At 41.7% G+C, this 20,168-nt stretch overlaps 1 protein-coding gene across 2 annotated transcripts in view; it reads left to right on the forward strand.

Annotated features, from left to right (window-relative positions):
- The window catches only part of PCB (Pyruvate carboxylase), a 172,701-nt gene that overhangs the window by 25,271 nt on the left and 127,262 nt on the right, over window positions 1–20,168 (forward strand). The window contains exon 1 of one of the 2 annotated variants that reach the window (XM_083114099.1): window positions 4,487–4,679. The exons of the other annotated variant lie outside the window; for it this stretch is intronic. The gene's annotated coding sequence lies outside the window, so the exon portion shown is untranslated. Of the gene's footprint in view, window positions 1–4,486; window positions 4,680–20,168 lie in introns of those variants that run through there. 2 annotated transcript variants of the gene reach the window in all.

The following is a 20,168-nucleotide window of genomic DNA, read 5'->3' on the forward strand; positions in this document are numbered from 1 at the left end:
TCACTACACAAATCACTAGGAGACAATTCCTTATTGTTAACTTCCTCCAAAAATGTTTTCATCTCGCCTACTTTAGTTACTAACTTCTCCCTCAATGGAGGCTCATGAATTTCAGCTTTCACAACTAATATGTCATTTATTTCTTTCTCGGGGTTATTTTTACTATTTTTCACTACATCACTGTAAAGACACTTTCGATTTACTATCGTCTGTCCGTTATCAGTTCTATTTTCGGTTCTTATTTTATCAGTCACTATCCGAGAAAAATCACGTGACTCTTCCATTACTCGTTTTTTGAACTAGTACGGTTTGCGGTAGAGTTATTAAAACCTTGGCCATTAACCGGTACATTTCTGGTAATTTCATTTCCTTCCCTATTTGCTAAACTATTTCTAGTTTGATCTTCCTGTCTTCTCTCAAAGTATTCATTTCTTCGAGGTGTCGGCGAGAAACGAGCTTGCTGTGCAAATCGCCCTTGGTAAGGAAATGGCGCTGTTCCAACGTTAGAAGTTACACTTGCATTATTTCCCAGTGGAGTTATTCTATTTTGCCCATAAAAATTTCTAGCGTTTCTTTTGACTTCTACATTCCTCACAGCATATCTCCCTTCATTCTGTCTGGCTCCTCTCACTTCACCTCTTCTTTCTTCTGTCATTCTTTGTCCTGAGTTTTTCTGTCCAGCCCACAAAATTTCATGCCTTCTTATAACGTCTGCGGCCGAATTCAAAGTTTTGCATTTTGCTGCCAGCAACATTTCTCTTAGTCTAAAAGGTAACTGATTAGCGACCAAACTAACACACTTGTCTTCTGAAAGTGAAGATTGTAGCAATTTCAACTGTCTCACATTATCCCAGTAGAATTCTTCCATTGCTTTTCCGCGTCCAGGTATAAATTTCTGCGTTAATATCTCTGTCAATTTTGTAGATTTCACATCTTCAGATTCAAACTTCCTTAAGAACTTCTTTTTGAAGTGCTCATAATCACAGTACTTGGACTTAGTTTCTAAGAACCATAACTTTGCTGTCTTAGTTAACACAAAAGGAAGTACATGTAAATACTGATATTCCTTCACTCCCATTAAAGTTAAACTTTCTTCGAGATCCTGCAAGAATTCAGACGGTAGCAAGTCGTCCATTTCACCTGAGAACTTTTTCAACTTTGTTATATCACTATACTTGATAGGGCTTTCTTTTACTTTCTCTTGTTTTCTCTTTTCCTTTCTTCTATTTCTTTGTTTCTTCCTTCGATACGTTTTATTATAGGAATCGGAGTCTTCTGAGCTGGCACTCGTGGAAATACGTATCTTACTCCTATCACCTTTCTTCAAACTTTCTTCATCACTTTCATCACTACGAGACGACTCGCTTTCTTCGTCACTATCACTCACTCTTTCTTTCTTAATCACCCTTCGTACTGGTAGTTTAACAACACTTCCGCTAGACTTTTCTACACTACGTCTATCTCTACGACCCCTACTTTCACCGGCAAATTTCAAAACTTTCTCTACACTTTCATCCGTCATTTCTTCATTTCTCTCAAAAACTAACCCTTTAAAACGCTTCACTTCTTCCTTAAGAGCATCGATTCTGTTATGTATTTCTCTCTCACTTTCTTTCAATTTCTTCTCAAACACTTCAACACTTTCTTCGTTATTCCTTTCTAACAAAAGTATTCTTCTTGAAATAACCTGAACCTCTTTCTCTATCTCTCTTTGTTGCACTTTCAACAATTCATTTTCACTTCGCAGATTATCACATTTCAATTCAAGGTCACCTCGATTTATTTTACACTTATTCTTAACATTACTCAGTTCTTCCACTTGTATCTCTAATTTTCCTTCTGACTTTCCCACTGCAATTCCAATTTCTTTCTTCATCTCTTCATGCGCCTCGTTACACCATTCACGATGCAACCGCAACTCTTCCCTAACACTTTCCACACTAACTATTTTACTTTCTAACACTTGAAAACGCTCGATCATTTCACTCTTATCTTCTTCACTTTGTTTCACCATACATTCTAACTTCTCGTTTTGTTTTTCAAATTTCGCATCCATTTTCTCGGAGTTCACTAACAACCGTCGGAGCATTTCCACCACATTTGCATTAGTCATATCATCCCTTTTCTGATCTTCCGGCACTACATCCTCCCCCACGGATTCATTTTTCTCAGCGCCACTGCACTTTGCACATCTAAACACTTTTCCCTTCTCATTCACAAAAGACTCGAACTCAACATCAGTCATACTTTCACATGATTTGTGCTTCCAAAGTTTACACTCGCTACATTCTATGCTTCCATCTTCGCTCAGCATCTTGCCACAACATTCTAAAGTAATGTCCCAGTTAACTTCAGGGGCGTCATCTCTTAATTTAGGGGCAACAGACTTTCTTCTAGCCATTTCTTTTTAATTAAAACACAGCACCACAACACGCAGGACAAAAAAAAAACATAACGCTCTCCTGGCTAGTCGATGCACAACGTCACTTTTCCTCCAGCTGTGATCGAGCACAACAAGGTCAACACAGATATAAACAATCAAAACTATCTGCCTCCTCTCAAACACTACACAGTTTATCCAACTCACTAGGAAATATAAGGCTCTTCCCCGATGATTTTAGAAAATTTAGAAGTAAATTTTCGTTAATTTAGAATTTAGAAATTTAGTGAGATTAAAACTAACTATCCCGGGTTTCGGCACCAATTTCAACCGTTTTCTTTTTTTTTTTGTTACTTACTTGTTTTCTGATTTTACTTCTGCTTTGAATATAGTACCCTGCTTCGGCTTGCGAGCTCTGGGTTTATGGTACCAGACCGACCAGTCACTCGTAAGTCTTAAGTTAGCTAATTTGTGAAACAAGAAATAAACCACTGATATCTAATTTTACCTTGTATTGGAAAAATACACCTTAAAATCCAATAGTCACTACATTTTACAAAACCGTGATATCAACTTTTCTTCTAATGCTGTTCTTGTGCCAGAGAATGTGATGTGTGATTATAACGCGACGCTCGTATCAAGTTTTAACAATCGTGGGTAACTCGCAACGCGACGTCCTAATGCACTACTCCTAACCGAGGAAATCTTTCAGCGCCGTGAAAGTTAATCTTACTCCTTTTCTGTTACCAACCGCACTGTTCTCGTTCATTTCGCACCACTCACCCCATTGCAACTCTAAGTCTGTGATTGGTCTTTGCATAATCACACCACAGCTTCTATTGCGCCACTATGCAAAACACGTTCACTGTAATCCAACACTCTTCCTACGCACTATTCCTGTTCCTCGTAATCACCCTTTCGTCCTACGTGTGCGTTATTTTACGTGACCCAAAGTAATCGGTCACAAAGAAAAGCATTTACCTCCTGCAGATCTTCTAAAATTCATAGTTAGCAATGATCTTCAAACAATCTACAAAGAAGTAACACAACTTATCAAGTTGGTCTTGACATTCCCTGTTACAACAGCTTCCTCAGAAAGAAGTATGAGCACCCTCAAGAGAGTAAAAATTTATCTCCGTAATTCAATGAAAAATGAAAGATTAAGTTCTCTCAGTACAATAACCATTGAAAAAAACTGGTTAAAGAACTTTCTATTGATCAAGGCTTCAAGGAAAGAGTAATTGATACTTTTGCGACCAACAAGAATCGACGCATGGACCTGCTGTATAAAAAAATATAAGCAGATTTTTCAGCCTACCCAGTATTTACGCCTTAGCTTCGCCACTGAGAGAAATATGTATTAGTCTTCTACAGGGTGATTCAAAATTACCTTAACGCCCCCTATAAAATGTAGAGGAGTTAGGCTGGTTACAAATGATTCCCCATAGGCCGTATCTGTTTCTATATCATGATCATTTTTACTTGCCTTAATGAACTTTTGAATCACCCTGTGCACACAGTTTATACTTCATGTAAATATGAACTGTATACAGACAGTATCTCCAAAAAAAATTGTCTCACGTTTTAAGGTTTCTATCTGACCCACCCTCGTATTATATTGTAGACTTCCGAGTTCGAGTGGATTTAATCATAGTAGTTCGGATCCCGCTTTAAAACTGTAGGTACAGTCGCGATCAGCCATCTGTGTATAAAGTGGGCTTAAAACAAAAAGAGTGCTCATCTTTCTTCCTCATCGTCGCCACTAATGCAGCGGGTAAGAAGGCGCGTGAGATTAAAAATAATGCAAAATAACTTTCAGCGGGTTGTCCTCTGGGACATTTTTTTAAGAAAAGAAACCTGCTTCTTTAGTTTGTATGTTCAACTTCGTCTGTTTCGGCCACCTGATTCCGGATTGGCTGTTTACCACGAGGTAGTCAATTACATAACTGTCTGACCAGCAGATTTCCGTGTGGTGTGTCATTTCCCTACCATGCCCTGGAAGAGCTAGGCAAACACTGAGACCACGTGACCTTGCTTCAAGGTCACGCGCGCGGCACAGGCAGACTACGGTTTTCTCAGGCTCGCCGTCGACAGCGAACCCGTGTCTTCATTTAGTGGCTTTTCGTGTCTTGTGAGGATTTGCATTGGAAGTCCACTACGCGACATGTGAAATGCACGTTATGGGTTAGCTAACCATTGAAGCGGTGATTTGACCTTTGACCCAGTCAGTAGTTAGCGAGTTCCGAAGCTGCATGCCTTCGCACTGCAGTTGTCAGTCGTCACAGCTGAGTGCCTATTGGTAAGTTCGTTAATGATTTGTTTCTGTACTCTGTTTTAGGTAGAGTTAGCCTGCTACGACGCCCGAGGTCGTGGGTTCGAATCCTAACTGGGTATGTGTTCTTTGTGAGTGCCCCTTCATCAATTTCATATCATTCTCACTGTCGCGATTAGCCAAAAGTGGCGGAAAAGCGACGCTAAATAACACAAATGAAATGAAGTGGAGGTCAGAACAGTGTTGCCACATTAAAGGAAATTCGGACCGAAATTTTAGCCAAAAGGGAATTTCGATGAAACGATGAAAAATATCACAGTTTCAGGGAAGTTTTAAGACTTATGTCTAGGGGTGTGCGTGGTCCCGAAAAGTCGGGACCCGTCCCAATCCCGACTTTGGGATATGACTTCCCGACTTTTCAGGATCCCGAGCAGTCGGGAAATACCGAATGGTCATTTTAAAAAGTCGTTAATTCTCGACGTTTCTCATTGTAAATGTCTGGAACTTATCGGAAACAGTTTTTGTACCTGAAATACAAAAACAATCACTTAAGGTGAAAATGACGTGTAGAATTCGAGATTTCAAGAGCATCGGAAAGTCGGGAAATTGCGAATTTTTCCCGTCCCGACTCAAATTCTGTCCCTCACACCCCTTGTTTATTGTACGTCGCTTTTTTGTATCTTCGGATAACTGTAACGATTTAATGGATTCCTGACCATGATTTTAACCTGGGACATTTCACCAGAAAGCGATGAAGCTGACATGTATGTGAAAAAATTGTGTAACATTTTTTATTCATACGAACATGGACAAACATAAATTTTACTGCTGCTACTACTACCACCACTGCTAATAATTATTATTATTATTATATTTGTTTAGCTGAAGGAAAAAAAATAGTCCAAAAAGGGAAATTTTGCCTCTTGGAAAGGGAAATTTTGCCCTCACATTGTGGCAACACTGAGTCAGAGCTGAGCAGTAACATGACGTAAGCAGGGTTGTTAAAGGTCCAAGAAACACTTAAATTCTAATGGGTTCCGTAAAAGAACCGGGTTTTTCTCAAACAATTTAAATTCCGTCCAAGTTGCGTATTGTTTCATTTCAATACAGATTTGGACCGTATTTAAATTGTTCCGAGACCGAATTGTACTTTAATGATAGAAAAGTTCTTTACGGTCCAGAACTCATTTTCGCTTTCTGATTTTCTCCATTTTCTTATTTGGCGTCGCTTTTCTATCACTTGTGCTCAGTCGCGACGATGAGGATGAGTCGAAAATGATGAAGGGGTAACTAAACTCCACGGCACAACAGCCCTGTAAGGGCCAGTGCCTGCCAGAGCGGCTTTTTCATTGGGTGACGCGCGAGTCCTATCGCCGATGGTTTTTGGCTGTCCAGACTGGTGTCTGCTACTTATTCTTTCAGTTAGCTCCCAAATTCACCTTACAAGGTCGAAATTTGGGAGTTCCCACCGGGAATTGATCCCAGGACCACTCGCACCGAAGGCGAGAGCGCTAGACATTTGGCTACTGTTGTAAAGAATGACGTCTCACGTATTTATCTCTTTATGTACAACATTTATTTATACTCTTACCCTTCGCCGTATATACATCTCTCTATAAGAAACCCATTATCAACTGTTCCCGGTTGCCTTTTGCCCCATAACACAGATAATTGCACTTCTCAAGACTTCACTCTACGAGCGCACTATTTTCCATAGTGCTAACCCACCCCCGCAGTTTATCACGCAGAGGTCGCTGCACTACGGCGCTCACTCTTTGTGTATTTCTTCTATACATCCATTAAAACGACCTCACTCCATCGGGGCTAGTATCGAACGAAGTCTCTGCGAGCCTGGGATTCTGAGATATGAGACCGAAAAAAAAAAAAAAAAAAAAAAAAAACCGTCCCCAAAGGGCTCGCGGGGATGAGTGGTGCCCGACCTAGGTCAACCGGCAACCGTACCGGAAGGCGCAGACCTCTCCTGAGACACTAATGCACTCTCCAAGCACATTATAGCCTCATCTTTGGTCTTTTGCCTAGGTACAATCTTCCCCTCAGAATCGATCCAGTCAAGCCGGATTTCTCCCTTGGGGAAACCTCCATTCCATGCAGGCATGCACTAGTATGAAACTCCACCTACGTGGGATATCGGGTATTTAACTAATTCTGGTTTCAATCCTAGGGAAAGATAATTTTTACCAGACTGCGAAAATTAGACAGACAGAAAAAACTACAAGAGACGAAGAAGGGAAGCTCCCGAGGAAAAATTCTGCAAGCAGACAAAACTTCGGATGCCTTGGAATACAAGCTTCATCTAGATTCTGGTGTGCAAAAAAACACACACCCTATTGGTTGTGACAATTACTTTTGTCACCAGTCTTTTTTGTAGTTTATGTAAGTGTATTTCAGAATTTCGTAAATACTCTTAACAACTTTCGGTAGCCAGTTGTGCTTTTTGGCTTTTCTTGGATTTTCGGTTCTAGACGGCGAGGGTAGGAAAACAATAGCGACTTGTGGAATTTTTGCCACTAAGGGTGACTTTTACTTGTTCAACGAATGGAACAACGTCCGAGCTGCCGAACGAGGGGGAGTTCTTTCGCAACACGTGTGAGGACTGCTCTGTTTTTTTTCTTCACCCCCAAACCTCCCAAGTGGACAACGAGCCTGGAAGAAAGACCACCGTCCAGCATTTTTTCTAAGCTAACGAACTGCGAGGCGGTTGATTTTTGAAGTTTCAAGTTTTCCTTAAATACCCCTGGACTCCAGAGGACTGAAACAGTTTAGCGCCATATTCAGACCGAACACCATCTCCGCGTCACTTTGCGCGAGTTACGGAACTTTGCTTTGTTTTAACCTTTCGACCGCGTCGTGTTAATTGTCGTGAGTGTGTGATCGCAGTGACAGTGCCAGGAATTGAGGCCGTGTTGATTACGTGTTTCACGTGCTCCAGGTGTTTTTCCCTTTTTTGTAAGGAGGGACATCGAATAACCATGGGCGGTTGAAAACTACGAGAGGGACGGGACCTTCGGGTTTCCGATTACTGCTGCCATGAAGCCAAGAGAAGAAGCCACGACGCCTTGCTTAAGTATACGACGCCTTAAGCCAAGAGAACCGCACCACGACGCTTGCATAACGGCGTCTGAGATGAAAGCCACGCCGCAGCGACAACTCGCATTGCCAACCCAGATGGGAGACGACAGTACAACAGTGAGACGAATGCTACACCGAGAAAAGGAGAAGAGATAGAGAAAAGAGAGAGATGAAATCGACGTCCGCCCTTAGACGACCCGACGCCCTGCGTATCCCCGAACGGCCATTGAAGCCATGATCGGATGCAACGCCCCGAGCAGACAGATGGAAGCGAGGTGCTTTTTCCGCCCATCTTCGTCGCCGCGATGGAAAAAGGGAAGAAAAATGAATGTTACGTCTAAGTCGAAGACAGAGTTTTCGCCCGCCAGGAGGACAGACTGGCATAGCCACGAGTGTCGTCGGGACGCTTCAACGAGGACCACGCCGCGAATGAGTCGGTATAGTATCCTCCAGTTATTTCTTTATGTGTGAGAGTGAACATTTGTCCACCTACGTCGCTACTGGTTCGTCATAACACAAAGCGAGATGAAATCGAACAATGTCGCCTGCAATTATTAATTATTTTGGCCAATCAAGTCGAAAGTACTATAAATCTTCAAAAATTAAGAACCTATTTCGCTCACCCTTCGAAGTTCTATAAATGTAAAAGACCTACTATTTGTTATTGTTTTCCTATTCTCGCGCCGAGTATTTATATAATTAATTATTTGACTTTTACCGTGCTCTTTGATATATATAGGTATTAGAAAAACTAGGTACTAAATAGTATAGCTGAGTTAATCATTTTGAATATATCCTAGTTTATATTACTGTCGTTTGTATTACCAGCACTCGTGTACTTGTAATCAAGTTTATTTCATCTTGTCACTCATTTAGTCTAAGCTTATTATTTTTGCATAGTAGTGCCTCAACAAGTGTAATGTCAATTATTATTCACTTTTGGTAACTATGACGCCTAGCTAATCGCGTTTCATACGTGACAGAGCGCTAACCGCGCGTATTTACATTGAAAGCAAGCCTAAGGGGCTAATAGAAATCTCAAATTCGAAGGTACACAGGAAATAAACCAAAGAGGCGGTTAGATATTTTATCATGTAATGCTATATTGTGTCCACCCCTGCAGTGTGTGTGTGTGAGTGCATGATAGAATGAGAGTGAGGGGACATGTAATGGTTACATTATCATTGTTGTGTTTATTTTTACCGAATACACGTATATATATTCGTTATCCTACAGGTGTTCTTGATTCATTTATATGTATGTATAGATGTATATCCTCGTATGGTCGATATTTTTGGTTTCAGTCCTGAGTTTGAAGCTGTAAAGCTTGTCTCCATTGACCAGAAGATTTATAGTTTTCTATTATTACAACAATTATTATTATTATTGCTATAAATGAATAACAGCACCACTTTATGCACGACGTGGCTTACCGCCGGAGGTGTAAATAACCGACCCGGTGACATGAACCTGGACTTAAACCGTTAGCTGGTGGTAGGAATCGTGTTTCCTTAACCGGAGACGCGAACCAAGGACCGACGACCGTCCAAGCGGGCGGCCGCGGAACCCTGAACCTACGGACTAGCGGTAGAGTTGTTTGGCACCTCGAACTGGGGACTTCGGTCTCCAGGACGAATGGTCAAACCCGTTACATGGTTCCTATCCTTACTGGGGAGGATGGAGTCGGGGATTTTAGGGCAGGTAGGTAAAGCCCGAAGACTACTGCAAATCTGTGTGTTAGTTGGACCTACACATTCCGACTTACAACTTTGTTTGAAAAAAATATCCAAAATGAATTTTGAAGTGAGGCCGAAAAAAAAAGCCGCGTCGGAAATAAACTGCCAGACACGTCTGCGTGAAAGGAGAAGTCGATGCTTGGGATGTCGGTCCTTTGGAGACAACTCGTCTGCTTCTTCGGGCATTGTTACCTTTGCTTCAGATCGGGATTTGAGACAGCATTGGCTTTGGACTTTTCGTCGGGGCCAGTCCGGATAGGCCTAGGCCGTCGAAAATCTGCCCCCTTGCAGGGTATCGGAGTTAACCACACCAAGAGCATTGTCCTATTCTTACCATTCATAACGGGAAAGCCGTTGAGAAAACCCAACCCGTTGGCTTTCTGGAGTACCGAGCAAAATGCGACCTATGCCAGAGCATGTACAGTGGGATCCATGAGTATTACCGTGCAAATTGTCCATCACCATGTTCGTGCACTTTATTTGACCCAATAAGAGCTTGAAGAATTAAAAGATAACTCAAAACAAGCTGTTGACAACTTCTGCACCAGCATACATAAAAATGCATCGCTTAAAAACACATAGGATGTAAGAAAAAAATTAATAAAAATAGTCATGGACAATTTGCAGGGTAATACTCATGGATCCCACTGTACACCGGAATACACTTTTACATAAATATTTCCCTTTTTGCAGCTGTGTGCGTAAAAGCCACACAGCACTATGCAGGTGTACCTGATGGGACTACTCTCACTACTCCCTGTCCATGCCGGTACTCGAACCCGGAAACCTCGGCGTTGAGCTTGTGGACCTCACAACTAGCTCAGACACTAGGATGCGCGTTTCTTTTTCGGTATCGGTTTTCTTGTGTAACAATATTTTTACGTTTCCACCTTTTATATTAACTCCCAGCTTAATAATGATGATGAGACTTAAAATGGCGAAGTGGGCGAAAGAACACCCAGTTGCACATGGCTTGATCGGGACCCAAACTCACGGCGGCTACACCACGAAAGCCAACAGTTTCCGCACAATTTCACCCTGCAGTGCGTGGGTGATATGAAAAGCGAAACTATAATGACAATTTTTGTAGATACTGATGCACTATCAGTACAAAATCCACTGGCAGACCCAGTGGCCTAATGGTTAGCGCGTTGGTTGCGAAACGAGGTAATCTTTATGACTGATAAAAGTGCAGAAAGAGACTTTGAAATAGGTAAGCAGTATAACCCTTTATCTGAGAGATAAGTGCAAGTTTTCCCGAATAGGCAGTCTTATCTGTCATCAGTGAATGTGGTGTATGGCAGGGCTTGCCTGCTGTTTTAGTGGTGATGGTGCATACGAAGAGCAACTGCTTTCTTGACTTATCAACTAATGATTGGCTTCTTTCTGGAAGTGAGTATTTTCTTATTTCTAATACTGGATTGTCGCCGAAATAATTATGAAGTTCCTAAACTTCAGTGCCTTCTTCATCTAGTGGGTTGAACCTAAACCCTTTCAACCTGTTTTCAAACCAGGCTTGTTAAAGGTCCACGAATTTTAAATAAATTCAATTCCGGTCCAGGAGAGAAAATCAGCAAGCGTAAATGGGTTCTGGACCGTAAAGAAGCTTTTTATCTGTAACGTATTTCAATTCGGTCCAGGAACATTTTTTCTGGATCAATTTAAATACGGTCCAGGAACCCCTTTTTTCTGAATGAATTTAAATACGGTCCAGGAACTCTTTCTGAATCAATTTAAATACGGTCCAGGAACTTTTTGCGGATGAATTTAAATACGGTCCGGGAACCTTTATTCCAGGTTCAATTCCAATACGGTCCGGGGACCTTTTTTCCCGAATTAGTTTAAATAGGGTGCAAGTTCCGTATTGAAATGAAACAATACGGAACTTGGATCGATTACGGACCTGACGATAAGTGAGCATGAAAGAATAATCCAGGTGCTGACTGCCTCGAGAATCTAAGGTACTGTACAAGGCAGTAGCGAAGCGTAGTCTTACGAAGGAGGCAAGCAATGTTTCAGTAGAACAAAACAAGTTTCAGTACAACTAAATACGCGTTCATTCCGATAAATTCACAGCACAAAACACGAAGCAACAAACACTCACACTATCCCACACGCTTTCCACAACTGCAAATGCAAGCATCTACACAAGATCACTTTGAAAATCTCTGAAACAACAGAAAGTGATACCAACCTATTTCATTAATTTTATCCGTCACAAAGGAAAGATATATCAGTTTGGAGATAAAAATTACGCGGAGGAATCAGAATCATTTCAGCAGAACGAGTATGTACATTAATATTTAAGTAATAAAGTGTCATTCAATGGCGTGCCCGGGGCGAAGGGGGGGGGGTGGATGGTAGGCATAACCCCCTTTTGGCCCAGTATATCTAAGAAAAAACGTCAAAGGAAGGAAAAGATGACAAAATGGGGACCGTAAAAAGACCCTGGGAACACCACTTGCGTCATAATAATAGAACTTAAAACATATTCGGGCCTCCCCGATGGCGCAGTGGTAGTGTCGTCGCCTTGTAATCAAGGGGTTCCGGGTTCGATACCCGGTGGAGGCACAAGTGTTTCAGATCCAATTTTAAACTGTAGGTCCAGTCCCGATTAGCCTTACTGTGCATAAAGTGGACTTAAAACAACAAATCAATCAATCAATCATTAAAACATATTCTTGTGCTCATAATATGCAGAATGTATACGATTTACTTCTATGCCATGTACAAATGTCAGTAGATAGTTCTTTCTCAGATAGCTTTATTTTCACCCCAAGTTTTATTCAAAAGCAGTCAATTTATTGATTGTAAAATTTGTGAAAGAGCTCACTTGAATTACTGCGTAAATAATTTGGCAGTTGCAAACACTGGTAGCGGTCAACACTTCTGGCGTAATTTGAGCTGGACCGACCAGGAAGCAGGGTGCAGGACCAAGGTCCGTCCAATCTTCCCTCCCTCCCTGAGAAAACTCTTCACGGGGGTGCAGAAATTCCACTGCCCCAACTCCCAATGTCAACTTTTTTTACGCGTTTTACATTTCGCGAAATCTAAAATAATTTGTAATATAATATGATATATATGGAATTTAGAACAGTGATAATAACTTCTTTTAGTTATTTTATGACTAACAATTATTATTATATTTGCGATCTTGTTTACGTGTTCATGAAGACAAATATTCGTTACTAGTCTTTGCTGGCAACGTACCCATAGATGAATCCTTCTGCTTTCGGTTGAACTCGGCTATTTTCGGGAATCACGCAAGCTCGGAAAGCACAGCTTTTTGTAGAAGCTTTGTGGACGGGTTCCACCAGAATTCACGCTTCGACATGTGACTCCTTCGGAGGCCTTATTTTCCCGCAGAACGGCTGCAAGCATTGAGGCTGGTGCTTGCTACAGAGCTGCTGGGGGAGTTTGCGGCCGCATTTTTTCGCGAAATCGAGTGCGATGGAAACTAAATACGGTTAGAACATTAAGTACATTAAATGATATTCAAATTATGCAAGCAGTGCTTGCATTGCTTGTACTATATCTTCGCCTCTGGTACAAGGTAGAAATGGGCGAAACGCAAACGCTGCAGTTACGTTACCCCTCTCCATTTAGCCCCATTCTCTCGCTCGTGTCCCTTCACTTGGTTGTAGCAACACCTTTGGCACCACTACCTGTCCCTGTTGTGATATCTGCTGGGCGGCTCCTATTGGCTGCAGTTCCTGGATCGGATGCCGGAGCAGCACGTAACGGGTTTGTTTGAGCTCAATGTGACGCCACGCTAATATAGTCCATTGCGGTATGTACAGTAACTCTTCGACAAGGGAGTTTTTGAACCTAGCCCACGAGAGAACAACGGCGTTATTATTTATTCCCTGTGCTACGCTTTCTACAACAGCAGCGTGACATTCCAATGTAAAACGTACTTGCGGACATTTTTAGAAGGCAACTTTTAATCGGTCAACCCTGGTCCAGGAATTGTAAATAATTTCAAATCCGGACTGGAGAGAGAAAATCAGCAAACGTAAATGAGTTCTAGACAGTGTATAAGCTTTTCATATTTAAAGCATTTCAATTAGGTCCAGGAACATTTTTTCCGGATGAATTTCAATTCGGTCCAGGAACATTTTTTCCGGAAGAATTTCAATTCGGTCCAGGAACCTTTTTTCCCACATCAATTTAAATACGGTCCAGGAACCTTTTTTCAATGTAACCATACGCAACTTGGACCGAATTTAAATTGTGCGAGAAAAAAGGTTCCGGTCCTGCAGCGGAACCCAATAGAACCCTTTAGAATTTAAGGGTTCCTGGACCTTCAAACAGCTGCTTTTTTAATCTGTTCGAAAAACACAAGTTTTTCTCCGTCAACAGCTTAACGACCACAGTTTGTTTCATTATGTAGGCCCGCTTTAGGTGGAATCATTTCATTTTAACATTTTTGCTAGCATAAATGCTTCCAAAAATGTTATAACAGATAGTAACACAGAAGCATTTCTTGGAACATTTCGGATAGCGTATGCGATTACAATGTACACAACACGAAAGGCACGTCGATCTACACAATCTATGGTGAGTGCTCGGTGTTAACAATTGAAACAACTAAAATATGTACTCGGTGTTAACAATTGAAACAACTAAATTATGTATTTAAGCAGCGCCATTGCTTTGTACCTAAAACCTTTTTTATAGGAAACTTATTCTTCTCGGTTGAATAGTTATCTACTTTTTAAAATGTGAAGTGATGCATTGTTTACATCTCACTCGGCCGCTATTACATCTGTGCTCGTGACCTAGAGGTCGCTTCTGATTGGTTATGCTACGGAAATAGGACCTATCCTTGAGAAATACCATGGCATCTGATGTGCCGTAAGAATTTCATGTTACACTGTACCATCTTGGTCGTGGCATACATTTTAAGAAAAATGCTAAGGAAAATTATTTCGTCTACAGCAGGCGTAATGCACATAACACCTCACGTTCGTGTTTAATATACAACTAACACATCCGATTCCATATCTCTTCTCTACCCCCCGATACCCATGTCCTTCCGCCACTAGTCCATCGCCATATCATGTCAAATAGGATCACACGTCTTATGTTCCAAAACACAACTATTTTGATCTGCTCCAAATATTATCGACAACCACATGGACTCTTCTGTGCGAGCCTGTTCGAAACACAGACCTTTGACCTGTTATTGAGTCCCAAAACGTTGCAATCAGTAGCAAATTTTACAACTGGTGTGTTATTCTTGTCAGCATCCGTACTTCATGCACTTTACTTTCACAAAAGTATTGTTAATCTTCCGAATTTGAAGACCATTTTCCTTAATTTGCTGTTAGTATCCATTGTTTGCAATATACTCGTATATTGACATGTAAACATTCATGAGTTCATTTCCCTCATTGAAGAACAGGGAAATCCGGCTATTTATGCTGAAGAATTCCTTTTCCGTCAACAGCTGATTATTTCCAACGTGTTTTGTTTTATATGCAAAGTTATGAATCTGCGTCCTTGTTACTTCTGTTCTTTGTAAGGTCTCCTTCGATAAAACTGTCTCCTCGTAATCAAGAGATTTCTGAATTTATTCTCGCTGGAGACCAAGAGTGTCTTGTAAAATTCGATACGAGAACGAGACGACATTCTTCGCCACTTGACTGATAACGATTCTTAAACTCAACGGCCATGAAAATAGGCGGCTGGGCAGAATTGCACTGGTGCCACATATGGGAGAAGCAAAGCGAGAGCGGGACAAGAGTCGCTGGTTCCCGCTCACTGTGTGGCAACGTCAATCGGGCTGCGTTGCCTAGTTCGAGCGTCAGACTGGTCAGACCGACGTGTCTCTGGGACACTTTTGTGTCATCCTTGACCTTTCGAGCAAATACTGTCGGTTTGTATAACATAGATTACATAGACCAACTCTACAACGAGATATCTCATTTTCTTAAACCTCCTGTGCCCTGATGTGGCAACAGCGTGAACTGCCACCCGCCTAATTTCCTGGCCGTGCGTTTAATGTCAGAAACTCGCCGTCTCGTTCGAGACTTTGGGATATGCCAAAAATGTGCCAAAACCAAATTTACTTTACTGTGCAAATTCTTCAGACGTACCGTGGTTATTTATAGATAAGTCATATATTCTGTTTTTGTAATTACAAAGTCAATACATTACTAACAGTTGGCGTACCCGATGGCGCCGTGGTAGCGTCGTCGCCTTGTAATCAAGGAGTCCCGGTGGAGGCTCATAGTGGTTCGGATCCCACTTTAAACTGTAGGTCCAGTTCCGATTACCCTTACTGTGCATACAATGGACTAAAACACCAACTCAACCAACAACCATTACTAACACTTGTGAGCCTGTGGTGCAAGATTGCATACATTCAGGATAAACTTATATTCCTCGCAGGTTCGTAACGTCGAATCGAGGCGTCTAAAACTTTATTAACGAAAGTTGTTTTCCTTTTTGACCTCTACGCTGTGAACATTGCATGCATTATTTCCAGACGAGAACGAGAGTGATGTTTTTAAAACAAGTCCGAGATAGGCATTTACGAGACCGTCACTCTGCCAAGCCTAGTCTGGTCTATTCTCTATAGTATCCCTAATTCTTCCTTCAACTATTGTTTTAATATTAATGTTGCATGATATGTCTTACCATTTTCCATTTTCTCTAGACAGCTAATTTCCGCAGGCCGTGCGGCTTGGTATTCCAGCTTTACAACTATGTCCAATTGATCTTCAACTACTCACTAAATTATCATCGTTATTCAATTTTTCCGACTCCGCGGTTAATTGGTTCTCCTCCTATCTACAAGAACGTCAACAATGTGTCGTTGACCTATATGGAAAATCTTCGTGGAAAAACATTCGATTTTCAGTTATATTTCTCTTTCCCCCCGCAAGAAATACTGCATGCAATAGAAATTGTGAACAATGACCTTAAACAAATAAGTACTTGGTCTGCACACCATGGGTTACATCTAAACCGGACTAAAACCCAGTGTATTCTTGTAGGTTCCCCTAGAATTTTGAGCAAAATAGATAAATCTAGCCTTCCTAGGCTCAACGTAAATGATATGCATCTGCCCTTCTCTACTACTATTAAGAATCTGGGTGTGATACTCAACCACCATCTCACCTGGGCAGAGCATGTTAACTCGGTATCTAGAAGAGATCGGTGCATTGTATTCACTGTATCGGCTCAAAAACTTCTCCCTGAACGCATAAAAATTAAACTGGTCCAGTCTCGTCTTTCCGATTGTTGACTATTGCGACATTGCTTTCTTGGATGTCAATCACGAGCAAGGTAAACGACTGCAGCGAATCCAAAATGCCTGCATTCGTTTCGTTTTCGATCTAAAATATTCAGAGCATTTGACATCGCACTTTGCGAAGGTCGAGTGGCTTATATTAAGCGATAAATGTAATTTTCGTAAGTTAATTTTACTGTACAAAATCCTCCAAATTAAAGACCCGCAATATATCTCTAACCGATTTCAACATCTTTCCGACTTTCACAGCCGCAACACCAGATCGCGCGAAAGGTCTCTGCTCTCCATTCCACTCCACGAATCCAACTTTTATGCAAATTCTTTTACTGTTACCTCAGCAGGCCTTTCGAACAAGTTTACACCTGAAATGCATGTCTCTTCCTCAATTGTGACGTTCAAAAAATTGTTAAAGTTACACATATTATATAATGAAAATTAAATGTTTGACTTCCCAAAGTATTCCATTTTGGACTGTGCTTAAGTAAGTGTAATGTTATGTATTTGCTTGTACGTGGGTATGTGTACATGTGTGTAAGGGAAAAAATATGTATGTGTGAGTGCCCGTATCTATAGGTTAGATTACCATTCTTATATGTATTTTTCTTTGTATTTTTTTATTTCTCTGTAATTTTTCTTTTTTTCTTCAATATTTCAATATTCCACATTCAATTTTTTTTGTAAGCATGGTCGTGGAAGAAAAGGCTCCACAGTCTTAACTTCGCCATGTAAAAGAAGACGAAATAAATAAACTGTCTCCATTAGCGCCACATTTTGAAAGTCTCTTCGCTCTATCAAACGGCTCTCGATATTTACTCACAGTGGACTTAGTCCACACATTCTTGTGGAAGAGCTCATTCGTATGCACGTGTAAACTGCAGACCGAGCAGCGGCACTGTAGCGTTGTAAGAGGGGCGGAAGAGGAAGTGAGCAAAACAGAAGGCTTGAGCAGTCGCGTTCGCGCAGAAACCTTCGTGAGGAGCAGGATAAGCACTAGAGTGCGCGTCAAATCTCCTGCATATGGCCTTGAACTGCTGAACAGCACCAGCGAATCACAGACGTGCGGCGTTGCCTAGTTCAGAACCTGTTTTACCTCGCTACTAAATCGTGTACCTGGCGCTCGGATATAAATATATTATTTCAAGTGTCAGTAGTTCAACAGATGGAAAGATAATGAATTTGCGAGTATGTACGAAAAACAAGCGTGATTGTAGCTTATACCGTTCCCTCTGTAGAAGCAATGTTATTATAAACGTATTTGCATTGTATCGTTTTTGTTCTCCCTTCCTTCCTGTTGCATTCCGAAACTTTCCGATTAGCGAAGGGAACGGGGCAGGTTCGTTCCCAGTGATGGTAGAAGGAGAAATTGACGTTTTTCCCACGTCTTTAGTATGTGTGTGTGTGTGTGTGTGTGCAGCATGTCGTTGAGTAAACCAAGTGGTAGTGATAGCGAGAGAAGAGAGAACAATACAGTGTTGTACGAAGCCAGGCACGACAGATGATTTTTCAGGTGTACAATTAAAAAAAAAAAAAAAAAGTTCGAGTGAAGAAGAGAGAAGTAAAATTGACTTTAAGAAGTGCCAGGCTCTAACAGCTCAAGCGTGTGGTGTGAATCAAGCTACCGTTTCTCGGATATGTTCGGGGGCAAAACAATGTGGATCGGGGCCTGCTCCAATGTTTCAATCACCTAGAAAGCACATTAACGTACCGAAAAGAACAACAAACTTAGATGACTTTGAAAAAGACGTAGTTCGTAGAACAGTCTTTGAATTTTACGTTCGTGGCGAATTTCCTACTGCCAAAAATATAACGTACTCTTTACGGGACAAAATATCTTACAAAGGCTGTACAACTTCCACCTTGAGAATATTGAAACAATTATGCAGTCCCATTAAGTTTATTATATGTTATATTATCTAATGTTCCGTGCTCTCCGTGACAAGGCGTTTCGCTCAACCACGCTGTCTCTTTTCCGTGTGAGATTTCGACATGGCACCGCTGCAGTGCGCTGCTATTGGCTATCGCCATATGCAGGAGATTTGACGCGCACTATAGGTGGTTCCTCGAGAAGGTACAGTGGTGTGTTTACCTCTCATCGCAAGCGGCTCCCCCACCCCCACTTCTGCTCTGCTGCTTGCTGGCCTTGAGGTGTAGTGCCCAGGCGGGGTGGTGGAGATGGAGAATAACCACGAAAGCGATCAAGCTCGAAACGGACTGAGCGCTGACGACCCGCCCAGACGGAAAGCGTGAACCGCACGGAGCGCTCGCTGGCTGGCACAAGTGCAAGCGAGTTGCCCACTACTTCAGTCTTCAAAAGGCTAACACGTCTTTTTGATCGCTCTGTGCAAGTATGATGAAATATGCCAAAGGGTAGTACATAGCCAGTTTGCTCAGATGAACAGATGTGCAGAGATGTTGCTCATCAATAGGTCAGTTCGGGAAGACTACATAAATCTCGTTTTTGCTAGATTGAAACTGGCGTTATCATATCACAAGATAAACGCACTACATGCTGCCTTTTTTTTCCCCCTACACGTTTTAATTTGCGACACACACGGGCAAAGGGCACGCGGTATCACAAGCAACGTATGTTGACATTCCTTGATTGTTTTACGAAACATAATTGTGTAGCTGATCCTTTCCGCTTGTCTGATTTTGATAAAAGATATTGCACATTCTTCCATGACGTGTATGGACATAATAAAAATATGAAGATTTGCCAAATGTATCAAAGTATCGCCTTCAGTTTATATCTGCGGCAATATTGTGTCTTTGCTCCTGACCATCAGCATCGCTCAAAAAAGGATTGGGCAGATTTTTTTTTTCTGAAAGCTATAGGACATGCATTACCAACAGGGCGAAAGTTAAAAGTTGCTGTGGTGTCTGCACAGACATGGATGACGTTCCAGGAAAACATATGGTGGGCTATAAGTTCTTACAATATTTTAATCTTCAGTAATTGTAACGGGTTCAATTCCGTAAGGTTGACCCATCATTACCTGCCTGCATGGTATTGTTTTCTACTCGATATGCAACAATGCTTATGCTTGCTGCCCTGCATCTGCGTTTCTTCACTCACGGTTCCCCCTAAGGACATGAGGAACAGTTTCAATCAAGGTCCGTAGACAGCTTGTTTCCCCGAAGTTCTTCCCTCCGCGGCAGCTTGGAGCCTTGTTGCCAACTTAGCTCTTTTGGAGCCAGATCTGACCCTTCCATGCACCCGTTTGGCTGTGAACTGGAGCGCCCGCCCCGTAGACCCCACTATGATGCCATCAGTGGCTCCGGTCCACAGACCAACTTTTGCCATAAGTATACATTTTATACATGTTTTTGTTGTATTTGCTTCGTCGCCCCATCCCCTTTTTACCTTCCCAGCTACGTGAATATGACAATATTGTTATCCGGGAATCCTTTATTTTCGATTTCATAAGA

This window comes from Lepisma saccharinum, chromosome 28 (assembly GCF_977018435.1).
Source record: "Lepisma saccharinum chromosome 28, izLepSacc3.1, whole genome shotgun sequence".
NCBI lineage: Eukaryota > Metazoa > Arthropoda > Insecta > Zygentoma > Lepismatidae > Lepisma > Lepisma saccharinum.